The sequence below is a fragment of the Armigeres subalbatus genome, chromosome 2 (assembly GCF_024139115.2).
Source record: "Armigeres subalbatus isolate Guangzhou_Male chromosome 2, GZ_Asu_2, whole genome shotgun sequence".
Lineage (NCBI taxonomy): Eukaryota > Metazoa > Arthropoda > Insecta > Diptera > Culicidae > Armigeres > Armigeres subalbatus.
Window position 1 is genome coordinate 49,090,582 of NC_085140.1, and position 15,856 is coordinate 49,106,437.

General features: G+C 37.4%; 1 protein-coding gene and 1 long non-coding RNA gene across 3 annotated transcripts in view; one reads left to right on the top strand and one right to left on the bottom strand.

The window, feature by feature from the left end:
• LOC134218552 (uncharacterized) overlaps positions 1 to 15,856 on the bottom strand; it is a 508,615-nt gene that overhangs the window by 262,166 nt on the left and 230,593 nt on the right. The window lies entirely within an intron of this gene.
• LOC134214368 (uncharacterized) lies at positions 30 to 578 on the top strand. Its single transcript, XR_009979755.1, has 3 exons — positions 30 to 115; positions 172 to 415; positions 482 to 578. It is a non-coding gene; the product is annotated as an uncharacterized LOC134214368 (long non-coding RNA).

Below are 15,856 nucleotides of genomic sequence, written 5' to 3' on the forward strand. Positions count from 1 at the left end.
AAATGTCAAATGTATTTTTAAAACCAAACAAACGATCTTGATTCCACATCGAATTTAAAACTTTTGCGATAATTTTCTAAATGTTTGTGGTTTTTCAATCAACTTCGCGTGATCGGTAAGTTATTTCATATGAAATAAAACATTTGTGGTAAGAATATGTTTTTATTATAGGTGCCCGATAGGTTCCATGGACGTTCAATTATTCCTTCGCAGCGAGCTTTTCGGAGGTTCGTTGAAAATGGATAAGAAACTGGATTGTTGAGAAGTTATTATGATCAAGGAGTTGTGTGTGTGATTTAAACCCAGTGAAGTGTTCGGTTGGTGTTTTTCATTAAAAGAAAGTGTCCTACCATTCAAATGAACACGAAAGTGCTGATTGGCTACCGGAGTAAAACAGCGGAACAACTTCAATTCTGTAAGCTTCAACTAAACATTAGAATAGGTATTTGTAACATTGAAAATATGTTTTGCTCTTCTACAGCCAACGACACGGATGAACGGGCCATGATAAAATATTGTCCAGCTGGGCAGCGCATCAAGGAAATTGAATCCAGACCACACCGGGTACAACGTATTCTGGTGATCATCATATGAATAGTTTCGTATGGACGAATCCTGCTTAAAATTTGTTCTGAAGAAAAAACAAACAATATGATGAATAATAGACGTTATATAATAATGAGACCGTCTGTTCGACCAATCAACCACATCAGGAGCCGGCGTTTATTCCTGTGCAACTGGAAGGGAGGACCTAAAGAGTATCGAAGAAATGAGAACCATCGACATGACTTGAAGACATGAGTACATATTTAAGATAAATTATGTGTACTTTATTCAATAAAACAAATTTCAATAACTCTGGGAATGGATAAATATATGTTTTACTTCTTCATACAATGAATTGTCAGTACTAAACCCGACTAAATCGAAAGTTGTACGACCTTGTACGAAAGAAATGACTTATCTCCATAAATGCTCCTTTGTACTTTTATATGTGCTTTTTAATTGCCTTGTATAATAAAAGAAAAATGCATTACAAACACTAGGTGGATTGATTTAGGTTTATATAAAATAGTAAAAATATCGTCCAATGGCTGTCGTGTATGACTTCAACTAGTTTTTAAATATCTATAAATAGATTGGAGGCTAGCATTCCTAAAGCTGATTTAGAGCAAATATGCATTAAAATTAGGGTAAGACACCCAGAAATCGCCCTCCCCCCAGTTTTCGCCCACCTATTTTAAAATCTTCATTTCTCGTAAACTAGTTGTTGAAAACAGTACCAGTTAAAGTTTTTCCATACAAGCATCAGTGAATTATGAAAAAACCTGATCTTTAACTGTTTTCAACAACTAGTTTTCGAGAAATGAAGGTTTTAAAATAGGTGGGCGAAAACTGGGGGGAGGGCGATTTCTGGGTGTCTTACCCTACTCGGTGTTTCAATGCATGAAATCTAGCATTGAAGGAGCATTATAGACAAATATAATGCTAATAATAATGCCACATTTGTTTCTGCTTCAAAGCATTAGCAATGCTTATATAGGACTTGAATGCTTGAAGAATGCTATTATTTAGCTTTTAAGTAGTTGAAATGCCATTAAAAGGCCATTAGCAGGCTGTCGCATAATGCTTACGGTTACTTGGGAATGACGGTGAATGAGAAGGTGCTGATGAAGTGGATTCACCCCTTTTTATTACCCACATTGATCAAAATGCTCGGAACGGTGGGTGCAGATGACCTCCACAAACGTCAAATCAGAGACTAGCTGGCATCCATTACCGCTCGCGGAAAACTGGATAAACATGAGGAACAGATACCTAGATGAAGCATGTCGGTCAAAAACTTCCTTTGTATTTTATATTTTGTAGTTTATTGTATAATACTTGCAAAAACTTAACAATTCGTAAATAAATAAAATATCGAAATGTTTTGATTTAGAAGAAAATCAGGTGTAGTATTTTGACATTTGGCTGGCGCACAACTCGGCGCATGGTGCGCAACTTGTTTGCTGGGACCTCATTGTGCATCTCCTTGCTGAGATAGTTCTTTCGCATGACAGCTTGCATGATTTGCTCGTTTCGAGTCGAGATGCGCAATGCCACCCCTGGTCTGCGGATTTGAGAAAAGATTCGCAATATCTTTTTATGCAAATGTTTCATAGGCGATTTGAAATAATGTGCCTTGTGATTGTGTATGAAAAATTTCAAAAATCAGATACGCAGCTGCCTACGCTATTTAGTGAATATCCCTAATTAATTTTTGATAGTGCGGAAATCTTATTATTGCCTGGAAGTTATTATGGCAAATTAAAACGCAAGAACAGGCTAATAAAAACGCTTTAATACACCTACCATTGAAATACATACACAATTTTGGGGAGCATTCGATTGTGGCAACAAAGCCATTCGATTTTATTAACAATATTTTTGCTAGTTTTTTTATTTTCATTTATTTATGAACCGCGTAAAATTCATTAACTGCTTTAATATCAAAAGCAGTGTAAATAACCACGTTTAAAAATCACAAAATAAATATTACACGGACAATGCTTTAATTTCAATATCTGCATAAAAAAGTGTCACAGTGTGTCCAGAGTCATAATAAGTAAGCACACGAGTTTTGGCTTTTAATGTTAGCCGTAAAATCAGTCGGTATTCTTATTCCCAATGTTCTTTATCCACCGGAATGAGGCTGCCATCTTAGATGTAGCTTCGGGCTATTATGCTTTCAGATATTCCAGCTTCAACGCAAAAAGCATAAGTGAAAAGAAGTCTCTACTTAAAATTGTGTGTTTGGCTCTAAGTTACTTGCTAACAATAGTCGCGAGCTGCCAATGCCGTATTTTACCATATTAACCATCGCTTAGAATCAGTGATAGCAGTATCTCTTTGCGTAACTTTACTATCAGGAACTTATGGGTAGCTGAGTTTATGTTCGTATATGTACGATAAAAGTAAATTAATATTTATTTATAAGACGCTTAACCTGGCAACACTTCAAAGCTGTCAGCTGTCAAAAGAGAAGACATTTTAAGCTTTCGGGCTCACGCAGCAGCATTAACTAGGCATGCAAGCAGCGTGTGCTCTTACATTTGTTGCAATCTATGGCATGCGGATAACTTATGTATGTGACACAGAAAATCCCCTGACTATAAGCTGCCTAAGTGTTCGATCGGTACAAATGCTGCTGCGATGCCGCCGCGCCGGTTGGTTTACTTTTTACGGCGATATTTATTTTCATTTTCGCGTTCCACCAGCAGCGCTAATGCTGTGATGCACTTTCCCGCTTCGGTGACTTCCCGCGTGAGCTCCAACCGCAAGGTACGGATCGCATCAAACATCGCATAAACACGCGAGTTAACACAGATTTTTTTTTCTTCTTCGTGGTTATGCCTCTTTAGCTGGTTGACTGATGACTGGTTATTGGGCTTGTTGGGGATGCCTGTTTTAGTGCCTCTTACGGCTTTTACTATCAGATCCGATCGTTTATTGGAAATATTGCAAATGAAATTGATTTAAGGAGACAACTTCGCACTTCAGTCAGTTCCTGGTTCGGTGTTTAATGATTGTTGGAAGTGAAACACACTCAGTTAATTATTTGAACATTTGGGTTTATTCATGCTCAGGAGTATGATTGATTGTGGACAAGTTAATTTCCCGTTGTTCCTAGGCCAGTTGTAATTACACAAAGTTAAAATATGATAATATTCCTAATATTCCTCTAGGATCTGCTGCGAAAATTAATACCGAAGTTCTTCGAAAATTCCTCAAGACATTCCTCCGGGAATTCTCGCAGACCGTACATGAAATATCTCTGTGATTTCCACCAGCAATTCCTCCATAAATTTCCCCAAAAATTCCATCAGAAACTACAAAAGAAATAGGATTTCTATTGGGCATTACCGAAGGAATTCCATCTAAAACTCCTAAAAAAATTCCTGCTGAAATCTTCACAAGAATTCCTGCGGAAATATCACAAGGGTTTCCTCTAATCCCACAGAAATTCTTCCGTTAATTCTCCCAAGAATTCCTGCTGAAATGTCCGCAGAAATTCCTCCAGATTTTATAGCCTCAGAAATTCCTTCAGACGAATCAGGAATTGCTTCTTAAGATCTTCTCTTCTAATATTTCCACTGAAAATTCCTTCTTTCCTCTATAAATTTTCTCATAAATTTCTATGGAAGCTCCTACATGAATTCCAATGTAAATTCCTTCGTGAATTCTTCCAGTAATTCCTTGAAACGCCTCCGAATACTTACCCAAAAATTCCTTCCGAAATTTTTATTGAAATTCATCAACAAATTTTCCCAAAAAAGTAATTTGATCATGAAATGCGAGGAAATGGAAATTTCCTCGGGCATTCCTTCGCAAATATACTATTAGAATTTATCCGGAAATTTCGCTAGGGGATCCTTCTGGAGTTTCCTCCGGAGAATTGCTCCGGGAATGTCCTCAAGAAGCTCTTCTCCTCTAGAATTTTTATTAGAAATTACAACAGTTATTATTACAGTTATTCCTCAAGCAATTTCTCAATTTCTCCTGGAATTTCTGTAGATATTGCCTATGGTATACCCTCGAAAATTGCTCATGGAGTTTTTTTTTTAGAAATAACTGGAATTACTCCAGAAACACCGCCAAAAATTTCTGGAATTTTCTTAAAACGTCCATTGGGTCTCGATAATAAAGTCATAAAAAAAATGCCAGAGACAGGTCCATTTTTTCCAATATTATCCCCGGAAATTCCCTCGGGAATGCATTTGTTAGAGCTCCGATTCACGTTGGACGGCGGCGAAGGCGTGAAAAAATGACCGGTAGCAGTGACAAGAAGCGACATGGCACAGGTCTACCCTGAATCTGGCATTCGCTTTTATGAAATCTATTTCGGTGTTAGTGAGTGTTTGCATTTTGATAGAAGGTAGCGAAATGAATGGAATTGATAAGGCTATTTTGAATTGCTGTGTTGCGATAAAATCTATTGAACTTCAACTTGGCACGGTTGGCTTAAGATGTACGAATTACATCAACTATGTTATTAAAGGTGAATTCCCGAAGATTGATATGACTCAAAGAGGTAAACCCTATTCTAGTGACTGAGAAGCGTAATGTCCTAGATTTACGATAAGGCGATGATGCAATAATATCATTATCGAATTTGTTCAAGTAAATATTTTTTTAACGTTGAACTGAAATTGTATTCAGAATTCGTGTAGGTATAAGCGCCCTTAGATATAAGTGGCACAGCTCCACCAAGAGCAGATCATTCAAACTGCAAGGTCACACTTTGAAATAGAAAGCAACCTAAGTCGTGACCGATATTTGTGGCGAGAGGGTTATAGCAAAAGAAAAAAAAATCAGTTTCCAAGGTATGTTAATTGCTCCAAGTCAACCTGACCTGATCCTCCGATCGAATTATTGGTATTTGGCGATCGTTGTTCCCCTCTTTCAATAGCGCCTCTTGCGCTCAGTTGCTCGTTTGCGTGTATTGGAGAAGCGTGGTTGGAAGCTACGCATGTGTAATGACTGTAATAGTAATAATGAAATTTTACGCCCCATTTGAGCAGCGGTGTTTTCGGACGAAGCGCTTAATTCGAGTGGTCGGTGAATTTCAAGAGTCATTCAACGATTATGCTAGCGGATGTTGGCCCGCGGTCAGCATACTGTTATGTGATTCCGCAGAAGGCCTTCGCCTCTACGCCTATCCTATTCAAATGCGGCCATTTCTTGGAGCAACTGAAAATTGCACTCGCGGATGGACAGGTTAGGTCGGTATGTAAACTTGAAACGTTGAGAGCAATTGCGTTAATACCGTCGTGATCCACCGTGAGCAGCCGGACGTGACAAGGTCGAAGTTGAAACATTCAAATAACTCGTGAACGAGCTTGCTTTCAAAACTATCACGTAATTGACCAACTAATATATTATAAACATACATTTTCATTTATTTACATCATCAATCAATCTAGTTTGGTACAATCACCGTGTACTTCATAAATTGAATTTTATTTAGCCTTTCTCGGTTACGTTTAAATCATACAAAATATATTACGCGTTTAAGCGTACTTTTTTCTCAAGCATCATCAGACGTCTAAAAATAAACATTTATTACAAAAAAAAACTACAGACATTCCTACAACAAAAATACATTTGACTATTGAACACTCACAATTCGTTAATGCAGACTTTCACCACATTCACGTTGCGGATTTACCGATTGCCTCTCGCTATGCTTTTCAATATGGAATGCCACCGAGATCATTCTATCGTGTGTACCGTTTTAACTCAAATCCCGAACATGACTCATATTTCGCACACTCGGCTATTTCAATCTTATTTGCGTTGATCTTTCCATAGGATATTGAATTCGTTTGTAATCTTAGTCCTCCGTACGGAAAACGGATGGTGGGCACCATAGCTTGATCAAATGTAATTCGATTAACGAAAATTCGACTAAATGAAGGTCTTTTGGTGTACAGGGTGTTCAATAAGTTCGAATACACTTTCAAAAAATGTTTAAAAATTGTAATTAAATTATTTCTTTTCCCGGTTACATTTTATTGAAAGTATTGTTTATAAGGAACGTTTGTAACATTTCTTCTGGAATGACTTTTATTTTGTACTTCTTCACGAGCTTCAAACGTTTCTGAAATCCATCGCAAGCGGCACGCACGATCTGCATGGGCATTTCGTTCCAGATTTTTAGAATTACGTCTTGAACTGGTCCAACTGGTCCTGACCTTGTATTCGTACAGCTTTAACATAATAAAGGACCAAACAAGAAAGTTAAGAGGGTTCAAATCCGGGGAACTGGGAGGTCGCAATGTTTTGTCCAAAAAGTCGATGAAATTCTCGCTTAACTTTTCAAAAGGACCTAAGTAACATTTTTTTCATGAATTAATTTGAGTACTGCAATCAAAAGCTTTCATGTTTTTCTGTTGATAGCGCTATTCAAATTAATTCATGAAAAAATGTTACTTAGGTCCCTTTGAAAAGTTTAGCGAGAATTGTCCCCATATAAGGCTTAAATCGCATTTTCCGGGTATAAAGGGTTATCGTCCTATTGGAACATGTAGGCCTGATCTCCGTCTTATCACCGGGCCACGTGGTCCACGGGTATCAATCTTCCCCAAAATCTCAGTTTTGTAGTACACCGCAATGATTTTGACCTTCAAAAAATGCTGTTTACAATGCCCCAATCCATTTTCACCGCGCGTAATAAACAAACAACAAGTGACAGAATGTCAACACCACACACATCCGTTAGCGTATATATACCGCTAACGCTGACACCAATACTTTTACCACAGACCGCATCGTGCTTTCGTGCTGTGCGGTTCTTTCTCTCTTAGCGGAAGGAAGTTTTTAATACTACCCGAAGCTATTTTAATTTCAACGGTGCTTCTTAGCGCTATTTGTACCCACTGATCCCGTTACGATCTTTGCAAGGACCCGTGCCTTCGTTTTACGTTGGACCCGTTTGCGGAAGTAAAATTCCGACAAGCGGTGGTAATCCTGCAGGGACACCTTTCTGGGAAAAAACCTCTTAGAAGGTCACGTCTCCACGCTCAGCAATGAGTATTAACAAAAACAAGAGAAAGGGGGAGTCTCTGAATTCTCCACTTCCTTCAAAAAAACAAGGTTTCAAGACCGTCCTGCCAAAGCGCGGAAAAAATAGAAGGAAGCTGGAGAATTCAGATATTCCTTCTAACTCTAATATCGGAAATAATTCTTCTCCAATCGAACTGAGCAATCAGTTCGATTTGATTAATGATGAAATTGAGCAAATCGAATATACCTCTAGCCCAGGTGATTCGATTCATGCGAAAAAAGCATAGGATTCCGCCAATTGTGGTATCTGTTGCCGAGTTTTCTGGCTTCGGAATGAGATTTTGAGTAACCTTCAGGGATCAAGGTTTCATTTCAGATTGCTAGGAAGGGTGACTGCCGCGTTTTGCCGGGATCCTTTGACGATCGCAAACGTCTTCTTCACTATTTAACTGAGAAGCGCCATAAATTCTTCACATACGACGACAAAACTGAGCGATTGTTCAAAGTCGTCTTGAAAGGTCTCCCCAGTGATGACAAATCACTGGATGAGATTAAAATTGAAATTTCTCAATTACTTGGATTTTCACCAGTCCAAGTAATTAAGATGAAAAAAAAATCCCATTCTGGTACTTCCCAGAGGGGCATTTCTCAAGAATTTTATTTAGTTCATTTTAACAAAAGTGAACTTAATAATATGAAAATTTTGGAAAAGGCCTGTATTATGTCTCATGTCCGTGTTACATGGGAACATTTCCGCAGGCCTGGGGGAAATTTCCAAAACCCTACCCAGTGCCGTAAGTGCCAAAAGTGGGGTCATGGAACCAATTGTCACATGGATGCTAAATGTATGATTTGTGGTGGAACCTCTCACGCCAAGGACGCATGTCCTGTGAGAGAAGATTCCAATAAATTTAAGTGCGCAAACTGTGGGGGCAATCATAAATCCAATTTCTGGGAATGCCCTTCACGCAAAAAAGTTTTGAATTCCCGTGCAAAATTGATGACGGAAATTCAATCGGATCCCAGATTCGACGGGTAGAAATTTTTCAAACGCTCAAATTTCGAAACCAGTAACCGGTCGAGCAATTCATACCCACCACAATTCACAAACAAATTTTGCCGCTCGTCAACGGGTAGCAAGCACTTCAGTAAATTCCAATTTTTCCAATGTACCTACGTATGCAAACATCGCTGCTGGTAGACAAAATTTCTCTTCTCAAAATGAGGTTTATACCCATGTCCCAACGGAAAATAACGGTCATGTTGCCGATTCAGGTAGCATGACTGCTTCCCGATTTTGATTTTTAACTGAACAATTGCATCACATGATTGATGCAATGTTCAAAACAAATACCATTCCTGAAGCTGTTCAGGTTGGTATAAAGTACACACAAAAATTGTTATCGGACTCCGTTTCAATGGATCCAAATAATTGTGTGAAAGTTCTAAATTGGAATGCCCGCTCTCTAAAGGGTAAGGAAGATGAATTATTCAACTTCCTTTCAGTTCATAATGTGCATATTGCCATTATAACTGAAACGTATTTAAAACCAGGACTCTCCATTAAAAGAGATCCAAACTATTTTATCTACAGAAATGATCGTCTTGACAGCGCCTGTGGTGGGGTCGCCATTGTCATTAATAGACGTATCAAACATAAATTATTTTCTTCGTTTGAAACCAAAGTTTTGAAACCTTGGGAGTTTCTGTTGAAACAAATTTTGGACAATTTTCCTTCATTGCAGCCTACTTGCCTTTTCAATGCAATGGGCAGCAAAAGAATTTGTTGAAAGCTGATCTTCAAATTCTGACTCGCAACAAATCAAAATTCTTCGTAATTGGTGACTTCAATGCCAAACACCGTTCATGGAATAATGCTCAAAGCAATTCCAATGGTAAAATTTTATTTGAAGATTGTTCTGCGGGATATTATACTATTCAATATCCCAATGGACCAACTTGTTTTTCTTCCAGTCGAAATCCTTCTACAATTGATTTAGTTTTAACGGATTCAAGTCAGCTGTGTGGCCAATTGGTAACTCATGCTGACTTTGACTCTGATCACCTTCCTGTGACATTTGAAATCTCACAAGAAGCCATTTATAATCCAATCAGCTCTACTTTTAATTATCATAGAGCTGATTGGGATTTATTTAAAACGTATATCGATAGGAATTTTGATGTTGATATTCCTCTCGATACCAAAAGTGATATTGATAATGCTCTCGTATCTTTGACAAATTTAATTGTCGAAGCCAGAGGCATTGCAATTCCGAAATGTGAAGTTAAATTCAACTCCATTATTATTGACGACGATCTTCAGCTACTGATCCGTCTTCAAAATGTGAGGCGAAGGCAATACCAAAGAACTCGCGATCCCGCGTTGAAAGTTATTTGGCGAGATTTGCAAAATGAAATTAAAAACGTTTCGCTATTCTGAGAAATACCAACTTTGAGAATAATGTCTCGAAGTTGGATCCTAGTTCGAAACCCTTTTGGAAATTACCAAAATTCTTAACAACCCTCAAAAGCAACTTCCAGCGCTTAAAGAGGGAAATAAAATTTTATTAACAAATGGCGAAAAGGCTCAAAACTTGCTCAGCAGTTCGAGAGTGCCCATAATTTTAGTCTAGGTCTCACTAGTCCAATTGAGGATCAGGTTACACGGAGCTTCGAAGATATTCTCAATCAAGAGAATGTTTTGACCCTTCGCTGGGAACCAATTTGGATGAAGTGAGATCTATTACTAGAAAATTTAAAAATATGAAAGCTCCAGGTGATGATGGTATTTTCTACATACTTATCAAAAAACTTCCTGAGAGCTCTTTATCCTTTTTGGTTAATTTATTTAACAAATGTTTTCAATTGGCATACTTTCCAGATAAATGGAAAAACGCCAAAGTTGTTCCAATTTTGAAGCCGGACAAAAATCCAGCTGAGGCTTCTAGTTATCACATAATCAGTTTGCTTTCTTCAATAAGCAAACTTTTTGAAAAGATTATTTTAAATAGAATGATGGTTCATATTATTGACAATTCTATTTTTGCTGATGAGCAATTTGGTTTTCGCCATGGGCATTCAACCACTCATCAGTTATTAAGAGTTACGAACTTAATTCGGCTCAACAAATCTGAAGGATATTCGACTGGAGTTGCTCTTCTTGATATAGAGAAAGCATTTGACAGTGTTTGGCATGAAGGTTTGATTGTAAAATTGATGAATTTTAATTTTCCTCTGTACATCATGAAACTGATCCAAAATTATTTATCAGATCGCTCACTGCAGGTAAACTATCAGAATACTAAATCTGATAGATTACCTGTAAGGGCTGGTGTCCCCCAAGGCAGCATACTGGGGCCCATATTGCCTAACATTTTTACTTCTGACTTACCTGATTTACCACCAGGGTGTCAAAAATCTTTGTTTGCAGATGACACAGGTCTCTCAGCCAAAGGGCGTAGCCTTCGTGTCATTTGTAGTAGATTGCAAAAAAAGTTTGGATATTTTCTCCACTTACTTGCAAAAATGGAAAATTTCTCCGAATGCTTCCAAAACTCAGCTTATAATTTTCCCACATAAGCCGAGAGCTTCTTATTTGAAACCTTCTAGCAGACATATTGTCACTATGAATGGGGTTCCAATTAATTGGTCTAGCGAAGCTAAATATTTAGGACTTCTGCTAGATCAAAAATTAACTTTTAAAAATCACATTGAAGGCCTTCAAGCCAAATGTAACAAATATATTAAGTGCCTATATCCACTTATAAACAGAAAATCAAAACTTTGTCTTAAGAACAAACTTTTGATTTACAAACAATTTTTAGACCTGCCATGTTGTATGCTGTGCCAATATGGACTAGTTGCTGCAATACCAGAAAGAAGGCACTCCAGAGGATTCAAAATAAAATTTTGAAAATGATTCTGAAGTTGCCTCCGTGGTATAGTACCAATGAACTTCATAGAATTTCTAATATTGAGACATTGCAACAAATGTCCAACAAAATAATTTCCAATTTTAGACAAAAATCGTTGAAATCTTCTATTGCAACGATTAACTCGGTACAAGTATAAAATAGGTTAAGTTTAGTTTAAGTTGAAAACATTGTAATTCCTACATGGTTCAATTCAACCAGAGGAAAAATTCTAACTACCAGAGGCAATTGAAATGTATTAATAATAACTAAAACTGTAACATAGCAAATAAGGATGATAGTGTTAAGAACGGAACACCTAGTCTAAGAGATGAATGCATGTATTAGATAATTAGCAAATAAAATTAGTTAAAAAAAAAAAAAAAAAAAAAAAAATACTTTTACCACAGACAAACAGACATAACACTCGTCAAATGTCCATCGTTCACTGATTTACTGGTCAATTTAAATTATCGTTAGTTGGCCAATCGATCACTTGTGGCGCGCGCATCGGATTTGCTCGAGTTTGACATTTGCTCACTACCGCCATCTGGTTCATGATTTGCCCAACTAACTGAAATCAACAGATGTCGTTAGTGTTTGAACGACGATAAATTTGATGAGTAAATGTTCAATGTGTTATGTCTGTTTGTCTGTGCTTTTACAGAATATGTACATTGGGCTTACAAACACAATGATCAAACATTTGTATTCGAACTTATTGAACACCCTGTATTGCCGTTTTGCGTAATGTTCTTGGAATAATAGATTCTAAGACGAAGGCAAAATGTCATCAATTACATATTTAAGCTTATTGCTGATTAAACAACAATGGACAGGTACGTAATTGGAAATTATTTTTACAAACATTTGGTGTTTCGGCCGTCCGTACGAGTAATCATGTTTGGCAATCAATTATCTTGACTGCGCTTAATCACGGATGCTTTAGCCAACAAGTCATTTATACTTGACACTGACTATAGTGAGTGATTGATTCGCACTGTATACAATTTGTCCAATCATTTGATGTGTGTATGCTAGACTGTGGATATAGAATTGCAAACGATCATTTTAATTTCGCAATGGTGGATTATGGTGGATTATTTATTTACCTTATTTATCAGACGGTTGTGCGGGATATAAAATAGAAATGGCTAATATGATTTAAATAATACAAAACAGAACTAATCATCCAGATCTTCGAAAACTTTGCGTCCGGTGTGCAACACGTTTAATCGCGCACTGATTGATTTACTGATACGAAATACGTTTATCAATTTAGTTGGTATTCCATACACGGTTAGAAAAAAGAACCTGATATTAGTTAATGTTCACTCAAATCGGAAGTTTAGTGTGGGAACCCAGAATAAAGTAATTTTTTATTGAAATTAAGTAAAGTTTACTGAATAGTAGTTCAAAGATACTTATTTTTGAATAGAGAGAACTAACCAAAAGCTACGTAAATTTTATTTAACTTTTATATACATGAGAATACTTAACGTTGGGTTCCCACAGTTGACAGCCCTTGTTGAGTAGCTTCACTCTTCATTTAATGACAACAAAGGGAAGAGGGAGGGAGATGCAAGAGAAAAAAAGTACCGTAAATTATGTACTTTTTTCTAAGCTTGTAGAAGTTCCCGACTGTTTTGAGCTGATCAAAATAGATACGTTTGGGTACATTTTGACAGTTTTCCTAATGCCACGTGGAAATTCTGAAAGAAATTACGTAACGGAAAAATTGGCCATTTTCAACCCCCCCTCCCCCCTATGTCACACTTTTTGTATGAATCACTTATTTTTTTGTATGGATTGTCACACTTCTGGCAACCCCCCTCCCCTCTCTAAGCGTTACGTAATTTATGGATGCTCCCATAAAGCTTTCCGTAAAAGTCAAGAAGAACGTTGAGTGCAAATTCCGAAGGATTTTCATTGGAATGTGGAAAATTTCTTATTGAAATATAATCTTTGAACGAAGAAGCGTCATTTGCTTGAAAGCCAATTGGCTGGGGAGACCACAAGGCCTAAAGTTGTTTGTCCGAATATGTTATTTGACCAAACAAACCATTTGACTGAAGCACATCTAGCCTAAAGTTGTCTGGCCGAAAATGTTATTTGAAATGAAAATGTAAAAATGAAAATGTCGTTTGATCGAACAGTTCCTTTGGATTAAGAAGTCGCCGAATAGCTCATTTGGCCGAAATGGTTGTTTGGCTGAAAGGACTTTTTCGGCCCAAATGCCTCTTACTGCCTAACGACGATTTCTACCAAACGGCATTTTCGGATAAATGATCTATTCGGTCAAACAACTTTTTCGGCCAAGCAACGGCATTTCAACTGATAGGAAAATTTAGGCCAAATTACCAATTCAGTCGAATATCCTTTTCTGCTGAATGTCGCTTTCGGTCAAATAACATTTTCGACCTAATATACTTTTAGGACAAATGTTCAATTTGGCCAAATTGAATTTGGCTGGATGATTGTCGGCTTAACGTGTTATTTATCAAAGTGGGATTCGAACAGATGGCTTTCTACAGATTGATTTTAAACCAAACTAGAAAGTATTTGGCCGAATATGTAATTTGGCCGAACAAGCCATCATGCTGAAACCCATCTGGCCAAAATGGCATTTAGCCGAAATAGGCATACAGTCGAAAATGTCTCTCGGCCGAACTTGCCATTTTGCTGAAAAAGTCATTTGGCCAAACGGGTCAACATTTTTCACCATAGTACCCATTCAGCAGATGGCATTCTCGGTCAAATGGCTTTCCGCCGATTGATTTTCGGCTAAACTACCCTTCCCTTTTCTCCCGTCGAATTTCCAAAGAGTTTCTGATGAACAATACAAAGATTTCCCGTATAAAGAAAATTCAGAAATATTTTCCACACCATGTAACCATTCACCATGTCCACACAAGTCCATAGAGCCCTTGCAAATTATGTGTAGTCCAAATGTGTTTCATGCAATTTTTTTAGGTTCTCCAAATTATTCTGGAGCTGTTGCTAGAACATCTGCATCAAACTAATTTGGACGGCAAAAAAAAACGCAAGGGTCTTGCAGAGACAACCTGAGTTGATTTCCGTTTTGAGGTTTGCCTTAGTCGGCAAATTTAATTCATATTGAATTTGGTAAATCGAAATTTTTAACATTTTGAATGACAGCATCCGTACTCCAGCTAATCTAGAAAAAATAGGATCCCTAGAAACATAACAAACTACCAAACTACAGGAAACTAGATGAGATGAAAAAGACATTCAAGAAAGAATTGTAAACATTGTTTAGAAGACATCCGGGAAGCTGCTGTTCGATATCATGATTCTAATAATTTCGTGATCGCAGTATTCAACATGTTAACCAAGAACATGTACTTCTTAACATGCAACTAGGTTCAGGTTTCCCATTCATTTGAAAAAAAAACCGATAAGATGAAATTTACGTAAAAAGTTTAGTCACAAGAAAAATCATCGTACAACCATGCGTCTCCATTCGCTTTTATGCTTATATGCAATCAAAATCCCTGCCTATCTTTTCCCTCTGAAGGGCTATTTTTTCCTGAAAAACACTCATGGGGACATTCAGATATCGTAATAACTTAGTATTTTAACTTATCTTAACATGCAATCATGCAAACATGCAAGTGACTCCAACGCCAGTAAGCGATAATCTCCTTCCTACTTTGTGACCAAATAATCTCTTACATGACGGTCTTTCGTCTTTCGTGACGGTCCTCAATTTTGAAATTTTCATTTTACTCCCTGTATCCGAGCCTTACCCTTAACCGTAGTTTACGTCAAAAGACTGAAATTTATTTTTCAATTTGCTCTCATTTAGTCAAACTTGCTCTCATTTAGTGACTTTGTGTAATGGTTCTGGATTGATGCCAAAACCCCGTGAGGTACCTAGAGTAACCCAAAACGCATTTTTCCAAGAAACACACGAAAACATGGTTTTGTTCGGCGATTTTTTGTATTTTTTTGTTGTATTTAAAATTTCTTGGACCAAGCTCTTGGTACCGGGTATATGGCTGCTTGATATCGGTTTCGGGACACCTCCAAAAATGATCATATTGGTGTCGTTTGAATGCCCTAATTCCTCAAATTCACAAAAGCGAATGGAGCTCCAGCTCTACAGGGTGTTCAATAAGTTCGAATACACATTCAAAAAATGTTTAAAAATTGAAATTAAATTATTTCTTTTCCCGGTTGCATTTCACTGAAAGTATTGTTTATAAGGAACATTTGTAACATTTCTTTCGGAATGACCTCTATTTTGTACTTCTTCACGAGCTTCAAACGTTTCTAAACCCATTGCAGGCGGCACGCACGGTCTGCATGGGCATTTCGTTCCGGATTTTGAGAATTACGTCTTGAACTGGTCCAAGTTACTGACCTTGTATTCGCAC